Raw genomic sequence first — 7,500 nt, 5'->3', positions numbered from 1 at the left:
TCCACAGTCATCAGCCGTTACAAGTCCACTGCAGAACAAAGGCCTAACATGTCCTTCCACATGCGTTTCTGTATGGTCTTTGTATGCAAGTTCACACCCGCAAACATTCTTACTTCGTCAATCCAGCGTTTTCTCTTCCTTTCCCTGCTTCTTTTGCAATCTCTAGGGACCCATTCTGTTTTTCTTACTGTCCATCTATTATCTGTCATTCTCATTATAAATCCTGTCCTTATCTATATCTTTTTCTTATATGTTTTTAAAATATCCTCCGCTTTAGTTTGCTCTCGCATCCATGTTGCTCTTTTTCTGTCTATTAGTGTTATTCTCATCATTATTCTTTAAAGAGCTCTTTTAATTGAAACTAGCTATGCCCTAAGGCTATAATTAGTCTCCAAGTTTCTAATGCATAAGTTGAAACTGGTAAGATCATCTGATAGAATAATTTTCTTTTTTAGAGAAAGTGGCATTTTGTTTTTCACAATACCATTTTGTTTTTCAGAAGTTCCCCATCTCATGCTTGTACAAAAATATTTACAAACAAACATTTATATATATATATATATATATATATATATATATATATATATATATATATATATATATATATATATATATGTGTATATATATACATATATATGTATATATATATACACACACACACACACACACACACACATATATATATATATATATATATATATATATATATATATATATATATATATATATATATATATATATTTATATATATATATATATATATATATATATATATATATATATATATATATATATATATATATATGTACGTGTGTATACATGTTAAATATTTATGTGTATATATATATATATATATATATATATATATATATATATATATATATATGTATATGTGTGTGTGTATATATATATATATATATATATATATATATATATATATATATATATATATATATATATATATATATATATATATATATATATATATATCTATATGTGTGTGTGTATGTATATATGTGCGTGAGAGTGAGTGTGTGTTGGTATCCCTACGTTGACCACTACCATTTTTATATAACATTTCCTTCTATGTTTCCTTAAATTATTCCAAATAATTTCCATCAAACAATAATATCGTTATAATGTCGTTTACATAATCACCAGGGTCACTTGAACACGGCAGCCTACTTGATAGAGTCAAATGTGATAACACGACGAATGGAGATGCCTAATGGGGACTAATTAGAATAATAAATGAAATATTTAAATCTATTTTATATTCCTTGGCACCGAATTCTATGTTGAAGGGAACTGATTCCCTTGGCCAGGTATTTCAGGCAGGGATTACGTGAGAGTGGTGATGGTAGAGAGATTACAAACGCATCGAATAATTGGAGGGTGCTCCATAACTTTTGGAATTTTTCATATCTTGGTTTCGAGGCGTTTTGTTTTACCTCATAATTTATTAATTTTTATCCAATATATTTACTCTTTATTTTATTTTACTTATATTTTATCATTGATGCATTAATATAAATATTTTTTTCTTTCCAAGTGCTCTTAAACTTTTGGAATTTTTCATATATTGGTTTTGCAACTTTTTTTATGTATCCCTCATAATTTATTTATTTTTAGCCAATATATATACTATTTATTTAGTTTTATTTACATTTTAGCATAAATATAAATAGTATTTTTTCTGTCTGAATTTAATCTGGCTAGCTATATAAGATTCAATCTTGATTCATCGGTTTGTTAATCTCTTCCTTTTAATAATTAGTCCAAATGATGGCACTGCCCTGATATGTAGATATATGGTAATACTGATCTAAAGTATTATCAAATCTAGAAATGACGTGGAAATTTACTTGCTTTATCTAAAAAATTCATATCAGAATGCTGCATTTGTTGTTTTCCATATTTGGGTTTTATCAAAAAGGAGTTGAACTCCTCCCTACTCTAGACTCTAGGAGTAAGGGATGAAGGCTCTAGGGTCTAGAGCCTACATCCCTTCACTCTACATTGTCCTGTCGCGATTTCTTTAAGAAGGTGCTTTTCAAGTCACTTTTCAAAATATAAACTTGAGACCTCTTTTTTTCTGAGTTGGAAAGCTTCACTAAAACATGTATATATTAATCCCCTGATATCACTAAAGCACAGTTTTTGTTAAGAAAAATTCAGTGCAATAATCCATGTTACATTGATCAGTAATACCTTCTCTTATTAACGTTGAATTATCTCGAGTCATTAAGTTTCAGGGAATCAATCTTATTTCGGGTCTGGAGAAAGACTAAACAGCTAACCTTGTGACTTGATTTACATTTTGCGATCATTTCTCTCATTTTACAATTTAGTCATAAAAAAAAAAACATTAAGACAGTTACTTTATTAAACGCTTTAAATTCCAGATAGTAGCAACAACAAAAATAAAAACAACAACAACAACAACAAATGAGCACACACGCAAACGAACTTCCACGTGCATATTCTCACGATTTTCCACACAAAATCACGTCTGTAAACATACATTCGTACGACCACAGACATACATACACACACTACACACTCACAGACACATTATATATATATATATATATATATATATATATATATATATATATATATATATATATATATATATATATTTATATATATATATATATATATATATATATATATATATGTATATATATATATATATATATATATATATATATATATATATATATATATATATATATATATATATATATATATATATATATATATATATACCCTCCGTAACCCAAATAACATTTAAGCCACGGAACGGTTATGCTAACTTAACAAAATCAGACTTAATTTAATTCCCCATTGGCAAGTATTTCCGAAATGTTACATTCTCCCACGCATGAAGGATCATCATTGCACCAGGTTTAGTGGTATCCCTTCAAATGAATTCGAACCAGATCTAATTCGAATCTGACTCTCTCTGGATTAATGGGATTCTACTACAACACCATCGCGTCAAATCTTCCTTTTGACCAGAATAGTTTACCTGTTAACTTACTTCAACAATGGGATTGCGTTTGGTCTCTATATTCAGTGATTTTCGAATAAGTTAAATAGTCTCTCTCTCTCTCTCTCTCTCTCTCTCTCTCTCTCTCTCTCTCTCTCTCTCTCGTTATATATATACAGTGGTACCTCTACATACGAATTTAATCCGTTCCAGAACCAACTTCTGATGTAGAAAATGTTCGGATGTAGAAACGAATTTTCCCATAAGAATACATTGAAATAGGATTAATCCGTGGTTGAGCCCAAAAACCTATGATAACTTCTTAATAAACTACTACACATAATTTTCCCATGAGAATGATGAACACTAAATTAGATAATAGACATGTAAATAAGAAGAATAGACATGTAAATAAGAAGAATTAGCAAAAAATGATGAATAAGAAATGGGTTTTTAGCGTCACTTTACCTTAGAAACTCCAGCGCAGGTGTTGTTAGTCTTGCTACGCAGAGAGGAGACGGACGGGCGACGAGGAGGTAGAGAGGTTAACTACGATAAACGTACACTACCGTAACTTATTCTAACTTACACTAAGTGAACTTTAACATAATTTAGCTTATTTTTTTTTTATTTTTATACTTTATATTTTTTTTTTACATTTTCTTTTTTTTCTTTTTGATGATTACGTAATTTTAATCACTATCACTCTCTACATTTAAAATTGACTGAATTTCTTTTGCTTCACTCTTTTCCGTTTTCTTTGTTTCACTTTCTTCCGCTTCACTTTTTGCCGTTTTCTTCGATTCACTTACATCCTCTTCATCGCGAGTTCGCTTCGCAGTTTTTTTAAAGAAAGCATCGATAGATAATTGCTTGGTACGGCTTTTCAGAATGTTTCGAAAGTGAGTTAGGCAAACATCATCGAATTGAGAAACTACACGACAAACCTGCAATTTCTTTGGATGGTATTTGTCGATGAAGTCGACCACGTCTTGATATTTTCCTAACACCTCTTTTATTTGCGCCGAACCTAACACATGTTCTACCTCCTCGTTCCCTTCCTCGTCATCACTCATGTGCTCCGACATAGCATGGAGTTCCTTGAGCTCATCCGTGGTAAGTTCGTCGTGATGTTCGGCGACGAGTTCCGTAACGTCATCTGCGTTGACCTCCAGACCCATGTACTTGCCAAGGGAGACGATTCCCTCTACGGCTTCCGCTGCACCGACCACGGGATCAGGTTTGGGGTCAAAACCCTCGAAATCTCGGGGAGAAGCTGCATCAGGCCACAGCTTCTTCCAGGCAGAATTGAGGGTCCGTCGAGTTAATCCCACCCAAGCCTGATCTATGATCTTCAAGCAGTGCACGATATTGAAGTGGCCCCTCCAAAATTCACGCAAAGTTAAGTTGGTGCTTTGCGTGACATTAAAGCACTGCTTAAATAAGTGCTTGGTGTACAGCTTCTTAAAAATAGAGATGACTTGCTGGTCCATGGGCTGGAGGATAGAGGTGGTATTCGGTGGAAGATACAGCACCTTTATGAACTTGAATTCATCGAAGATATCATCTTCAAGTCCGGGGGGGTGAGCGGGTGCATTGTCAAGGCATAGCAGGCACTTTATAGGCAATTTCTGTTCATGAAGATACTTCTTCAAAGAAGGGCCGAAAACTTGGTTAACCCATTGCACAAAGAATTGCCTAGTGACCCAGGCCTTCGAGTTGGATCGCCAGAAAACATGAAGCTGATCCTTATCGACGTTGTGTGCTTTAAAGACCCTAAGGTTCTCTGAATGGTAAACCAGTAAGGGCTTGACTTTAAAGTCCCCGCTAGCGTTGGCACATAGGGCAAGAGTCAACCGATCCTTCATTGGCTTATGCCCAGGCAATTTCTTCTCTTCGGCAGTGATGTAGGTTCGACTCGGCATCTTCTTCCAAAACAGCCCGGTTTCATCACAATTAAACACCTGCTGCTCTACGTAGCCTTCTTCCTGCACGATCCTTTCGAAGTTCTTGACAAAGTCAGCTGCAGCCTTTGTGTCCGCACTAGCAGCCTCTCCGTATCGAACAACTGAATGAATCCCGGACCGTTTCTTAAATTTCTCGAACCAGCCACGAGATGCCTTGAAATCATCTGAGGAAGGCTCGGTTGAACTCTCCCCAGCATCACCCCCAGAGCTCTCCTCCTTCAAGTCCGTAAAGATGGCGTGCGCCTTCTCGCAGATAACGGTCTCGGTGATGGTGTCGCCAACGATCTCTCTATCCTTAATCCACACTAGTAGAAGTCGTTCCATCTCTTCTATGATAGGGGTACGGCGTTTGGAAATTATAGTGATCCCCTTAGAAGGTTTCACTGCTTTAATAGCTTCCTTCTGTTTAAGGGTTGTCAAGATCGTCGACATATTACGGCCATATTGTTTAGCAAGTTCACTCACGCAAGTTCAATAATTTCCTGCTTAATTTCTAAAGAAAGCATTTCCTTCTTCCTTTTCTCACCACTACCACTACCACTGGCAAAACTAAGCCTTTTAGGACCCATAATTTACGTAAATTACCGTTAAAGGATGCACGTAAAAAATCACGATTAAAACAGAGTTAATAGCAGAACACACAGAGCACAACCGCAAGAAGCCGACGAGAACAGAGGATTGACCCAAGACCCGCTAAATGAGCGTCCCTCCGAGGTCGATGTGCTGCCTTCTATCAGCGGAAATAAAAAACACTTCAGGCGCTATGAGCACCGACTACGCGTACGAGTATTGTTTACTTCGGGTGTCGAAAAAAACATTCGGGTGTAGAGTCGGAACGTGTTCGAATTGTACTTCGCGTGTCGAAAAATTCGGATACAACCGTACGACGAAAATTGCTTACTTCGTGTCGAAACAAAATTCGGGTGTAGAGTCAAAAATTTGCTCGAATTTTACTTCGGATGTTGGAAAATTCGGATGTAGATACGTTCGTGTGTAGAGGTTCCACTTATATATATATATATATATATATATATATATATATATATATATATATATATATATATATATATATATATATATATATACACTGTGTATATATATATATATATATATATATATATATATATATATATATATATATATATATATATATATATATATATATATATATATACACACAGTATATATATATATATATATATATATATATATATATATATATATATATATATATATATATATATATATATATATATATATATATATATATATATATGTATATATATATATATATATATATATATATATATATATATATATATATATATATATATATATAGTGGTGAGGGTGAGAACGGGTGTAAGAAATGAGTTAGCGGCTAGAGTGGATATGAATGTGTTGAGATGGTTTGGCCATGTTGAGAGAATGGAAAATGGCTGTCTGCTAAAGAAGGTGATGAATGCAAGAGTTGATTGGAGAAGTACAAGAGGAAGGCCAAGGTTTGGGTGGATGGATGGTGTGAAGAAAGCTCTGGGTGATAGGAGGATAGATGTGAGAGAGGCAAGAGAGCGTGCTAGAAATAGGAATGAATGGCGAGCGATTGTGACGCAGTTCCGGTAGGCCCTGCTGCTTCCTCCGGTGCCTTAGATGACCGCGGAGGTAGCAGCAGTAGGGGACTCAGCAGTATGAAGCTTCATCTGTGGTGGAAATGTGGGAGGTTGGGCTGTGGCACCCTAGCAGTACCAGCTGAACTCGGCTGAGTCCCTGGTTAGGCTGGAGGAACGTAGAGAGTAGAGGTCCCCTTTTTTGTTTTGTTTCTTGTTGATGTCGGCTACCCCCCAAAATTGGGGGAAGTGCCTTTGGTATACGTATGTATATATATAATATATATATATATATATATATATATATATATATATATATATATATATATATATATATATATATATATATATATATATATATATGCCATTTTATCTCTATAGTTTACCAATACTAAATATTTCTTTCACTATTTAATTTTAGATTGCCAAGTATAAGGAGCTAGACCCTAATGAATATTTACTGTACTTCCATTGTGAACGATCGTTAAGTGATTAACTATTTAAAATTAAATTTCAGTATAAAAATTGCTGATGAATGCAGCCGAAAATGCATAGTGGTTTATCGACATTTGCAGTAGGAAAGCCATATTGATAAAAAATTCAATGTTCGACTGCATTCTTACAACTCGTCCCTCGGGCAGAGGGACGAGGTGTTAGTTATACCCTGGTGAGTGGGGAGGTGCATGTACCTGTGTGCATATCTATCTAAATATTTAGCCGCTTCTTTTAAGAGGTCGCGTACACTAGTAGGAAATAAAAAATAGCTTAAACTATAAAAGAAACTGAATTACTTCAGTCTAGACTCCTTTCTTATTTAGGCATATGCAGATGTTATCAATTCTGTATATAAGTCTGTGACGGACTGCAAGGATATTCGTTTCTCTTCTTAGTGGTCGATATTATCTAGTCGGGCAGACAACTCCGAATGGATTC

Source organism: Palaemon carinicauda, chromosome 11, assembly GCF_036898095.1.
Source record: "Palaemon carinicauda isolate YSFRI2023 chromosome 11, ASM3689809v2, whole genome shotgun sequence".
NCBI classification, from domain to species: Eukaryota; Metazoa; Arthropoda; class Malacostraca; order Decapoda; family Palaemonidae; genus Palaemon; species Palaemon carinicauda.
Note: the sequence above shows the minus strand (reverse complement) of the source record.